We start from the raw sequence: 12,904 nt of genomic DNA on the forward strand, positions 1-12,904 counted from the left end.
ATGGAGACACTCTCCTCGGGAGCGTCGAACTCTCAGTGCCCTGGGGAGCGGGCCTCGGTCAAGGGTATCCGAGTGCCCTCCCTCCCCCGCCCCGGCAGTAGAGCACTCGAAGGCCACGAGATTCCGGGTTTCGCCCTCCAGCGACCTCCGCGAGGACAGCCCCGAGCTTCGGGCGACTGCCCTGGGGTCAAGGTGGGCGGAGGCAGGTGCTTCCCTCCGCCCAGCCGCTCTGCAGCCGGCGCCGTTCTGGCCGCGCCGGGCGGCCGCGTTTCGCGCTCCTTCCTCCCAGTCCGGCCCGGAGGCTGGTCTCCGCCCTTCCCGGACCCCCGAGTGCGAGGGATTTAAGAACACAGCTTCCGTCGTCCTCGCTCCCGCAAAACAACCGGCACGAGGGCCCGGAATCCGCAGAGCCGGCCTACAGGCCGCCCCCAGGGTCTCAGCCCGGGTTCTTCCCCGAAGGACGCCCCTGTCCGCCGCTGAGGGAGGGGGCGCGGTGGGCCACGGGCAGCGGCCTAGTGGGTCCCGTCCAGCGGGCAGACGAGTCCCCGGGATAGGGGCGGCGACAGAGCGCCTTGGGCATCAATTGCTTTACGCGGCCATCCGGCCGGCGGCCTTGCAGCAGCTTCCTCCGGGCCGGGACAGGCCGGGACAGGCCGCGACAGGCCTCGACAAGCCTCGACAGGCCGCCACAGGCCTGGGTAGAGGACTTCCGCCCGTTCCCGGCATCCTGTGCGCCCGGGGGTCAAAGGGCGCGGGCCCCTTCCGGCCGCGGGGGTGACACGCGCTCCTCAGGCCACGCGCCCTCTCCCCCAAGGCTGCGGGCGGGTGGCCGTGTGGCCTCTGGGCCGCAGGTGGCAGCGCGTCAGGCCCACGTTCGCAGGAGAAACTGGGGAGAACGTGGCCAGAAAGGGAACCCCGAGGGAAACATCCACATGGGCCCCGCAGGCCTCGAGTGAATTGTTTAAGCTGTTCCCGGTGTTTAAAGAGGTTTTCCAGTTTTTAAAGAATGTTGTAAAAAAATATCAGCCCTTGTTAACTCCCTCATTATATGCTTTTTCTCCTCAGCTGAACAAGCCATATTTCCTGAAACTGAAGAGCTATGGAAGTGTTTAAACATGTGTCAAGTGTCTTATAAATAATACAAATTCATGAAGAAGAGGAGGAAATTTAAGGGATACCTGAAGTTCTTGGCAGGGCTGCGTTTCGCCGTTGGGTTATTTTTGGCTGCGGAATCGTAGGAAGGAAGCTACCGGGGGATTATGTGGCTCCTCATGGAGCCGGTCCTTCCTCTGGTTCGCGTGGAGTCTGTGCGCTTCTCCATCTAGCAGGACCTTTGTCTGGTCCATGAAAGACGCTCCCGGGCTCGGCAGAGTCTGTCGGATCGAGAGGTGGCACCCAGCTCAGTATTTGGGAGTCACCTGCCTGTCTTTTCCTCTCAGCTCCCACTCCCTCCTGTGACATTGCTGTGACATCCCGCACCCCCTTGTTAGAATGAAGGTTAGTGCTGCTTCTGGTGGTGGGGGGAGTAGGAGGGATGAGGTCTGGGCTTTAATTTGAGATCTAGGTGAGTGAATCGCTTAAGTTTTTCTATTTGTTCTCTTACCTAGAGAAGCTGAAAAAAGATGTCGCCCTCACACGATTTGAGAGCCTCTGAGAAAACGTAAGTACAGAGTGTTGTTTGACAGTAAAATGACATATGTTGTTTTAAAATTAGATTGAACTTCAGGGTTACCTCCAGACTTCAGTTCTTTGGATGACATTTTTCATATTGATCGTCATTCTGGGAAAGAATTCTGTGGGCTTTCTATTTCTAGCCATTTTAAAATGTCTAAACGCATGCCAGGCATCCCTTCCGGGTATAGCGTGTAGAGCGTTGCTGCTGCTTCTGGATAGAGCTGGTGATGAATGTAATGTGCCAGAGCTCTACAGTGTTCATTGCTGATTATCCATCTTTGTTGTCAGAAGGTTCCAAAATACTCCATGGATGGTTTTAATATAAAGAGTCTTTTTCGTTATTTATAGTCCTTTCTCTCCTTAGAACCTAACTTTGAACCTAAAGTGGTCTGAGCTGGGAATAATGCCTCGTCTCAGGAACTATGGTACATTCAAAATTACTCATCTCCTCTAAACACCAAGACTTTGTTTCAAGATCAAGCTACCTAATCCTCTCTTGGCTTAAGATAATAAGTTTACTCCCTGGAGGTTTTTCAGTTTCTCTTGTAAATAGATTTCAGGTGGTTGTCTTACTATTCTTTTTTTTTTTTTTAAGATTTTATTTATTTATTTGACAGAGAGAGAGAGGGATCACAAGTAGGCAGAGAGGCAGGTGGGGGGGGGGGTGGGAAGCAGGCTTCCTGCTGGGCAGAGAGCCCGATGCAGGGCTCTATCCCAGGACCCTGAGATTATGACCTGAGCCAAAGGCAGAGGCTTAACCTACTGAGCCACTCAGGCGCCCTGTCTTACTATTCTTTCGGAATTGCTCTGACATATATGAACCTCAGTGACGGGAACAGCTTAGATGGTATAGTTGGGGAAGAGTTGGGACTACTCCCCTTCCCAACAAATCCGCTCAGAATCAGATCTACATGCATACTGATGAATTCCCAGGTTGACAGAGGAAGAGTTTGCTGAGCTTAACAAATAGCTTTTTGATGTTTAAACAGTCCCTAATAAGAATGCCAAACATCTGTTGAAAGCCAAACAATAAGTAGTGAACAGAAGAGTCAATGCAGAGATAATTTACTCATTTGTTATTTGTTCTTAAACATTAGCCAGTTGTCAACAAATCGATATCCAGGTACCCTTTGAGCCAAGTCTCTGTTGCTAAACTCAGATAGGACATTTTGATCTTTTTCTTTCTGTGCCACTCCCCATTCTGTAAGAGAGCATGGGGCCTCTTTATAGGAAAAGATGTACAGCATTTACTACAGTATCAGATAGCTTGTTCTCTAATGGTGGAGTTACAGTAGTTAGGTAAAATGACTAAGTAATACAAAGTAAATAATATTAGAGTATGGAAAATGACTAAATAATATAAAGCATAATGAGTACCTTAAAAGAAATGTTTATACATTGTTCAAAGTGTTCAAAGATAGATAAAATAACACCAGAAACTGTAAAAGCAACAACATTTAGGCTAGCGGTATACTTCCCAATATAAACAAGAGACGTCTAAAGACAATGGACTACAATTTCAAAAGGGGCTGAGAGAAAATAACTTTAACCCAGAATGCCATACCCAGGTAAGCTGTTATTTGAAAATGAGGGCTAAATAAACATGTCTTCAGACCAAACAAGGTGGGAACTTATCACTCGCCTTTGATAATGATTATAGGGAGTTTTAGGAGGTACAGGAGGAAAAAAGTTTGTTGAATCCAGAGGGAAAGTGTGGGCTGCAAGAGGAAATGGTGCACAAGGAAGTTTTTCATTGACATGTGGGAAATCGAACAGTTACTGCATATGTAAAATAACATGATGCTGGCTAGTTCAGGGTGTTTATAACATAATGGCCAACACCACTTACCCAAACGGAGAGAATCTGCTATAGCAGTTGATGATAGAAACGCCTAGCAGACTAAGAACAGAAGGCATCTTCCTCAAGCCAGATAGAGCATCTGCAAAACTCACAGCTCACATAATACTCAAAGCTAGAAACTAAATACTTTTTCTCCTCAGATTGGGAGTAAGATAAGGATGTTAGCTCTAACCACTTCTATTCAACATTGAACTGGAGGGCCTAGCCTTGTAGCCACTTGCAGTAATTCCAGACAAAAGAAAGAAAAGGCATGAGGATTGGTAAAGAAGAAATAAAATTTACTTGCAGAGGATGGCTGTGTCAATTGAAGATCTGAATGAATCTACAAACTATCAAAAGCAGTAAGTGCATTTAGTAAGATTAACTAGATACAAGGTCAAACTACAAAAATTCACTTGTATTTCTGTATGCCAGAAAGACACAAATGGAAAAAGATATTTTAAAAATACCATTTGTGGGCACCTGAGTGGCTCAGTTAGTTAAGCGACTTCCTTCGGCTCAGGTCATGATCCTGGAGTCCTGGGATAGAGTCCTGCATTGGACTCTCTGCTCGGTGGGGAGTCAGCTTCTCCCTCTGACTCTCCCCCTTCTCATGCTCGAGCTCTCTCTCTCTGAAATAAATAAATAAAATAAAATAAAAAATAAAAAGACTACTTGTAATAACATAAAAAAAAGAGAAAAATATCTAACACAGATACAAAGAGGGAAGTAAGTATTAATAATGAGTACAGAAATGAATGCACTGGAAATCAAATTGGGAGGTTCAAGAAAGTGAAAGTTGGTTCTCTGAAAAGATTAATAAATTAATAAAGTACACAAACTTTTTTTTTGTTAAGATTTTATTTATTTGAAAGAGAAAGTACAAGCCAGGGGGAGGGGCAGAGGGAGAGAGACAAACCTGGTCCCCCCTCCTCCAGCAGGGAGCTAGATGCAGGTCTTGATCCCAGGAACCTGAGATCATAAACTGAACTGAAGTCAGATGCCCAACCAACTGTGTTGCCCAGGCACCGCAATAAAATAGGCAACATTTTAATTAATTTTTAAAAATTGGGGAGACTGGGTGGCACAGACGGTTGGGGGTCCGATTCTTGGTTTTGGCTCGGGTTGTGATCTTGGGGTCCTGGGATCAAGCCCTGCATCAAGCTCCACACTTGGCCTGGGGTCTGTTTGGGATTCTCTCTCCCCCTCTCTCTGCCCCTTCTCTCGTGCTCTCTCTCTAAAACAAATAAATAAATAAATTTAAAATTCAATTTTAAAAGGCACAAATGGGGGCGCCTGGGTGGCTCAGTGGGTTGAGCCGCTGCCTTCGGCTCAGGTCATGATCTCAGGGTCTTGGGATCGAGTCCCGCATCGGGCTCTCTGCTCAGAGGGAGCCTGCTTCCTCCTCTCTGCCTGCCTCTCTGTCTACTTGTGATTTCTCTCTGTCAAATGAATAAATAAAATCTTAAAAAAAAAAAAAAAATCTTTAAAAGGCACAAATGTATGGTGCTAGGAATTTTTAAAGGAGACAAACTGTAGATATATCAGAGGTTTCTTTTTTTTCAAAATGATAAGAGAATTTAGGAACTTAAGTATTATAGACAATTTCCTAGGATAATATAACTTATCTAAAGTGAGTACAGCAAATACTGCCAATTAACAATTCAAAATCCAGCCTTCTTCATCCTTTATTAACCTACCTCTGATTTTGTTTAGAGTAATGTGCCCAAATACAAATACTTCCCTAAATACTTTTGTGGCTAGATGAGTCATGTGACACAGTTTTGGACAATAAGATGAAAGCTTTTCATTTTTCTGGTATGGGTGTTACCTCCTTCTGGTTCAGTTTCTTTCTTACCTAAAAAAAAGTGAAAACTGGAAATACAAGCAGCTATTCTGAGTCCAAAGGGTATCAAGCACGAGAGGAAGACCTGTAAGCTAAGGGTAGTGGAATGGAAAGTCAGAGCCGACTTTCCTGACAGCAGCATTAGGGACTTTGTCGTCTCTGGACAGTCTTTATCTAGCTTTCTTGTCACGTGAGGGGAAAACGTGAGTTGTTGTTGTTTTGTTTTTTTTTTAATAGGGAGTCAGCTTTTATTTCTAGCCTAATGTATCCTTTACTTGATGCATTGCCTCAAGAGGAAATTGAAAACCGTGGGAACATACGTCCATTAAACAAATGGAATTATTGTCTTAAAGTTTTCCACAGTCGGTGAAATGGCTGCCTTTGGCTCAGGTTGTGATCTGAGGGTTCTGGGATCCGGCCCCTCATTGGCTTCGTGCTCCTCTGCCCTCTCCCCTGCTCCTTTCGTGCTTTCTCTGCCCCCTCTCTTTATCAAGTAAATAAATAAATCTTTATAAAAAATTAAATTTTCCACGGTAAACCATACAAGGCCCATAATGCTTCTATTTATTTATTTCCCATAATGCTTTTATTTATTTTCATTAATTAAAAATTTATTTATTTATTTATTTATTTATTTATTTGACAGAGAGAGGGAGAAAGCGTGCACTCCAGAGCACAAGCCGGGAGAGCATTAAAGGGAAAAGTGGGATCCAGCTGAGCAGGGAGCCCAGTGCCGGGCTTGCTCCCAGGGCCTTGGGCTTAAGACACAGGCTTAACTGACTGAGACACCCGGGGAACCCCCTAAGTTATTTTTCATCCTATTTGCCAATACAGAAAATCTAAGAAAACCAAACCATTAAATTTAATAAGAGAATTCAGGAAATTCTAGGTTACGGGATCAGTATGCAGAAGACCAGCAATAGTCCTATGTGCCAATAGCAAACAAGTTGAAAATCCAGTTAAAAAATACTATGTAACGGGGCACCTGGCTGGCTCAGTTGGTAGAATATGCAACTCTTGATCTTGAGATTGTGAGTTTGAGCCCCATATTGAGTGAAGAGATTTGTTTTTTTCTCTCTTTATTTTTAAAATATTTAAAATATTTTTTTATTTGAGAAAGAGAGAGAGAGCAAGAACAGGAGGGACAGTAGGAGAGAGGAAGAGAGAATCTGAAATTGACTCTGTTCAGCACAGAACTCAAAACGGGGTATGATCTCATAACCCTGAGATCCCAACTGGAACCAAAACCAAGAGGCAGACATTTAACCTACTGTGCCACTGTGGCGCCCCTAGAGAGTGCTTTAAAAAATTAAAAAAAAAAAAAAATTTTTTTAAAATACCACAAGAAATGGTGAAACAGCTATAAGGGACCTTGGGATATATGTAACAGAAGATGTTGAAGATCTTTATGGAGAAAATTGTAAGAATTTATTTAAATACGTAATGTGTAGACACAACATGCTCATGAGTGGGAAGACTTGATATTTTTTTTAAAGATTTTTAAAAATTTATTTATTTAACAGACAAGAGATCACAAGTAGGTGGAGAGGCAGGCAGAGAGAGAGAGGAGGAAGCAGGCTCCCCTGCGGAACAGAGAGCCCGATGTGGGGCTCAATCCCAGGACTCTGGGATCATGACCTGAGCAGAAGGCAGAGGCTTTAACCCACTGAACCACCCAGGTGCCCCAAGACTTGATTTTATGAACGTGTAATCTGTTCCTGTATTAACTCATGCATCCCTTGCACTTCCACCCTAAGTCATAATAGTTGTGCATGTGTATGCATGTAATTTGATAAGTGGTGTTAAAATTTAAATGGAAGAGGAAAATGTCAAGAATTGCTAAGATGATTTTGAAAAATGAGTGATTTGTCCTGCCAAATATAAAGATTTGATGTGAAATTTTAGCAATTGTACTGTTGTGACATTGGCACAAGCTTATAAGCAATGGAAGAGAGGACAGTCATGTACCCTGTAGTAATTTGATATATCACACAAGTGATATTATGAACCAGTGGGATGGTATATTCAATAAATAGTGCTGAAACAATCAGCTAACTCCATATAAAAACTATAAATCCTTACTGCAGGGACACCTGGGTGGCTCAGTTGGTTAAGTATCTGCCTTGGGCTCAGGTCATGAGCCTGGGTCTTAGGATGGAACTCCACATCGGGCTCCCTGCTCAGTGGGGAGCTTGCTTCTCCCTCTATTCCTAGCTTGTGCTCTCTCTCACTATCTCTGTCTCTCAAATAAATAAGTAAAATATATTTTTTAAAGATTTTATTGTTTATTTGTCAGGGAGACAGTGAGAGAGGGAACGAAGCTGGGGGAGAGGGAGAAGCAGGCTTCCCGATGAGCAGGGATCTTGATGTGGGGCTCTATCCCAGGATAACAGGATCATGACCTGAGCTGAAGGCAGACACTTAATGACTGAGCCACCTAGGTGCCCCGATAAATAAAATTTTAAAGAAAAAAATCCTTACCCCAACTATGAACAAACCATATCCCACAATTAAAACTTTAATCTCAAGGAGCACCTGGGTGGCTCAGTGGGTTAAAGCCTCTGCTTTCGGCTCAGGTCATGATCCCGGGGTCGGGGGATGGAGCCCCGCATCAGGTCCTGGGAGAGAGCCCCACATCGGGCTCTCTGCTCTGCGGGGAGCCTACTTCCTTCTCCCTCTCTCTGCCTGCCTCTCTGCATACTTGTGATCTCTGTCAAATAAATAAATAAAATCTTAAAAAACAAAACAAAACAAAAAAACCCTTAATCTCAAAAACAAAACTTGAAGATTTTTAGGAAAAAAATACAGGAGGAGTGCCTGGGTGGCTCAGCGGGTTAAGCCTCTCCCTTCGGCTTGGGTCATGATACTAGGGTCCTGGGATTGAGCCCCACATCGGGCTCTCTGCTCCAAGGGGAGCCTGCTTCCCCCTCTCTCTCTGCCTGCCTCTCTGCCTACTTGTGATCTCTGTCTGTCAAATGAATAAATAAAATCTTAAAAAAAAAAAATCCAGGAGAGTATCTTTATGATACTTTGATATCCTTTATGATACTTTATGATATCCCTCAAGAGGGATTTCTTTCTTTCTTTTTTTTCCATGAAGCAAAATTCAATTTAATAAGTATTTAAGTGTCTTTTTATACATTTATTCTTTCAAATACTATAATTAATTGCATGCCTACTGTGTGCCAGGCACTGTGCTACATAGTATCAGCATCCATAGGAAATTATAATTTTTTAAATTAACATATAATGTATTATTTGTCCCAGGGGTAGAGGTCTGTGAATCATCAGACCTACACATTTCACAGCACTCACCGTAGCACATAACCTCCCCAATGTCAATCACCCCACCACCCTATCCCTAACCTCCTCCCCCCAGCAACCCTCAGTTTGTTTCATGAGATTAAGAGTCTCTTGTGGTTTGTCTCCCTCCTGATCCCATCTTGTTTCATTTTTTTCCTCCCTACCCCCCACAACCCCCTAACGTGCCTCTCAAATTCCTCATATCAGGGAGATCATATGATAATTGTCCTTCTCTGATTGACTTATTTTGCTCAGCATAATACCCTCTAGTTCCATCCACGTTGTCACAAATAGCAAGATTTCCTTTCTCTTGATGGCTGCATAGTATTCCATTGTGTATATAAATACCACATCTTCTTTATCCATTCATCTGTTGATGGTCATCTAGGTTCTTTCCATAGTTTGGCTATTGTGGACATTGCTGCTATAAACATTTGGGTGCATGTGCCCCTTCAGATCACTACATTTGTATCTTTGTGGTAAATACCCAGTAATGCAATTGTGAGGTCATAGGGTTCTAACCCTAACTCTATGCTGTTTTCCAGAGTGGTGGTACCAGCTTGCATTCCCACCAACAGTGTAGGAGGGTTCCCCTTTCTCCGGATCCTTGCCAACATCTGTCATTTCCTGACTTGTTAATTTTAGCCATTCTGACTGGTGTGAGGTGGTATCTCATTGTGGTTTTGATTTGTATTTCCCTGATGCTGAGTGACGTGGAGCACTTTTTCATGTGTCTGTTGGCCATTTGGATGTCTTCTTTGCAGAAATATCTGTTCATGTTCAAGAGGGATTTCTTATACTAGACAAGGAACAGTTTTCCTAAAATAACTATTGATGTGTTATCTAAGAAATTCTTTTTTTTTTTTTAAGATTTTATTTATTTGACAGAGATCACAAGCAGGCAGAGAGACAGGCAGAGAGAGAGGGGGAAGCAGGCTACCCGCCCAGCAGGGAGCCTGATGTGGGGCTCTATCCCAGGACCCTGAGATCATGACCTGAGCCAAAGGCAGATGCTTAACGAACTGAGCCACCCATGCCCCCCTAATAAATTATCCTTATACATGTTTGGCTAATTTGGTTAAGTTTCTTAAAAAAAAAAAAAAAAAAAAAGCTCTAATGCAGTAGCCGATTAGGTTGCAATTAAACTCTCTCTCACATAATAGTTTGTGGTAGGAAGGAGATGGACTTTGCTCTGTGAAGCCATCCTGGAGATCTAGACTACTTACACAGCTTTGTTACCCTTAACACGAAGCTTGTAAGCTGTTCTAGTTTTTAACACTTAACATGCCAATATGAAGGGAGGTGAAGAGACAGTGACTGAGCAATGTGTGCCTCGTATCTGAAGCCTTATACCAGAAGCAGCACACATTATTGCTAGGTGCATTCCATTATTGGCAACTGAGTCACTGCGCTGCAGGGGAGCCTGGGAAATGTAGCTGAGTTCAGTAGACCTATGTCTGGCTCTAGCTGTTATTGTGGAAGAAGGGGAAAATGGCTGTTGGGGTCACTGGAGTGGATGAGATGCTCACTACAGCTTGCTGTGATAGGGATCGTGCCCCCACTTTCTGGTCTCAGTGCCCAGTGGCCAATACTCAGTAGAAATGAAGTAGTGAAAATAGGCCGCAATGCAAAGTCTAAGGTAGGCTTACCCCCAACAACAACAAAAAGAGCCTTTTCCCCCTTTATAAGCATGTAACTTTATGACCAAATAGCATTAAAGAAAAAAAAAGTTAAAAATCCCAACACTTATATAAATATTCTTTGGAAAAGTTAAACTCGAAAGCAACATAGTATAAAAGGTAGACACGGGCCCCTGGGTGGTTCAGTTAGTTAAATGCCTGACTTCAGTTCATGTAATGATCTCAGGGTCCTGGGATCGAGCCCTGAGTCAGGCTGCCTACTTAGCTGAAAGACTGCTTATCCCTCTGCCTCTGCCCCTGCTTGTGCTTTCTTTTTCTCTCAAATAAATAAATAAATAAAATCTTTAAAAATTCCATAAACACAACATTTTCTCGCTACCATCAGTGTTTAAGATATAAACTAATTTTTGTGATGACCCATTTTAGCAAATTTTCTAGGTTATACCACTTCCATTTTTAAAAAAGATTTTATTTATTTAATTGACAGAGAGATCATAAGTAGGCAGAGAGGCAGGCAGAGAGAAAGGGGGAGGCAGGATTCCTGCTGAGCAGAGAGCCTGAAGCGGGACTCGATCCCAGGACCCTGAGATCATGACCTGAGCTGAAGGCAGATGCTTTAACCCGCTGAACCACCCAGGCGCCCCAAGATTTTATTTTTAAGTAATCTCTACCCTTATCACATGAGGCTGGAACTTAAAGCTGCAAGATCAGGAGTCATAGGCTCTACCATCTGAGCCAGCCATATGCTCCTATTAAAAGTTTCTTCATGGGGCGCCTGGGTGGCTCAGTGGGTTAAGCCGCTGCCTTCAGCTCAAGTCATGATCTCAGGGTCCTGGGATCGAGTCCCGCGTCGGGCTCTCTGCTCAGCAGGGAGCCTGCTTCCTCCTCTCTCTCTCTCTCTGCCTGCCTCTCTGCCTACTTGTGATCTCTGTCTGTCAAATAAATAAATAAAATCTTTAAAGAAAAAAGTTTCTTCATTGTTATTCCAAAGTGGTCTCATATTTTATTTATTTGAGAGAGAGAGAGAGCATATGCACAAGCAGGGGGAGTTGACAGAGGGAGAGGCTTGACATGGAGCTCAATTCTAGAATACTGGTATTATGACCTGAGCCGAAAGCAGTCACCTAACTGGCTGAGTCACCCAGGTGCCCCATCTTAGTTCATTTAATTAAGAGAAAGAATGTCTTTTTTTTCTTTTAATTCAGTATAGTTAACATACAGTGTTTTATTAATTTTAGGTGTACAACATAGTGATTCAGCAGTTCCACACGCTGCCCAGCGTTCATCACGACAAGTGCACTCCTTAATCCTCATCACCTGTTTCAGCCACCCTCCCATCCCCCTCCCTTCCGTGACCGTCAGTGTGTTCTCAATAGTAGAGTCTGTTCTTTGTCTTGTCTCTCTCTCTCTTCTCTCCAGTGCTATTTTGTTGTTGTTGTTGTTTTTAAATTTCACATATGAGTGAAATCATATAGCACTTGGGTCTCTCTGACTGACTTTACTTAGAATTACACTCTCTAGCTCCATCTGTGTTGCTGCAAATGGCAAGATTTCGTTCTACTTTATGGCTGACTAATATTACACTGTGTATGTATACCCCATATTCTTTGTCCATTTATCTATTGATAGACACTTGGGCCACTTCTGTCATTCACTAACGTAAATAGTGCTGCTAGGAGAATGCTCTCTTCCCTCTCTCACCACCTTTCTCTCTGTCAAATAATAGGCAGAAGAAGAAGCAGGCTCCCTGCTGAGCAAGGAGCCTGATGTAGGACCCAGTCCTAGCACGCTGGGTTCATGAGCTGAGCTGAAGACAGATCCTTAACTGACTGAGCCACCCAGGCATCCCAAATTTATGGATTTTTAATTCTTTTTATTTTAATGAATTTAAACAAAGCAGTAATTGACATTGCAAAAAGTTGTGTACATTACTTGAAGTTTTCGTTTGCCGTCTTCTGTGCAGTCTCACGTTGGAATTCTCCATTTGTGTATCAATGCAGAAATAAGAAAGGAGAGCGAGTCAACTACTTTGGCCCTTGAGATTAGGGAGCAATCTTATTGAATTATTAAAATACTAAAACAGGACATGATAAAATCTTTTGATTATGAATAACATATAGGGGCTCCTGGGTGGTGCAGTTGGTTAAGCATCAACTTGAGGTTTCTGCTCAGGTCGTGATCTCAGGGTGGTGAGATTGAGTCCCGTGTCAGTTTGAGACCTTGCTCGGTGCAGTCTGCTGGAGATTATCTCCCTCTGCTTCTCCCTCTGCTTGTGCTCTCTCTCAAATAAATAAATAAAATCTTAAAAAAAAAACCCACAAGGGACACCTGGGTGGCTCAGTGGGTTAAAGCCTCTGCCTTTGGCTCCAGTCATGATCCCGGGGTCCGGGATTGAGCCCCACATTGGGCTCTCTGCTCAGCGGGGAGCTTGCTTCCCCCCTCTCTTTGCCTGCCTCTCTGCCTGCTTGTGATCTCTGTCAAATAAATAAATAAAATCTTTAAAAAAAAAAACAGAAAAACATATACAAGAACAAATTATTTTTTTATTTTTTATTTTTTTAAAAGATTTTATTTATTCGTTTGACAGACAGAGATCACAAG

At 43.4% G+C, this 12,904-nt stretch overlaps 1 pseudogene; it reads right to left on the reverse strand.

The window, feature by feature from the left end:
- Positions 1 to 788: 788 nt before the first annotated feature.
- LOC132002692 (asparagine synthetase [glutamine-hydrolyzing]-like) overlaps positions 789 to 12,904 on the reverse strand; it is a 45,947-nt pseudogene continuing 33,831 nt past the window's right edge.

This window comes from Mustela nigripes, chromosome 15, assembly GCF_022355385.1.
Source record: "Mustela nigripes isolate SB6536 chromosome 15, MUSNIG.SB6536, whole genome shotgun sequence".
Lineage (NCBI taxonomy): Eukaryota > Metazoa > Chordata > Mammalia > Carnivora > Mustelidae > Mustela > Mustela nigripes.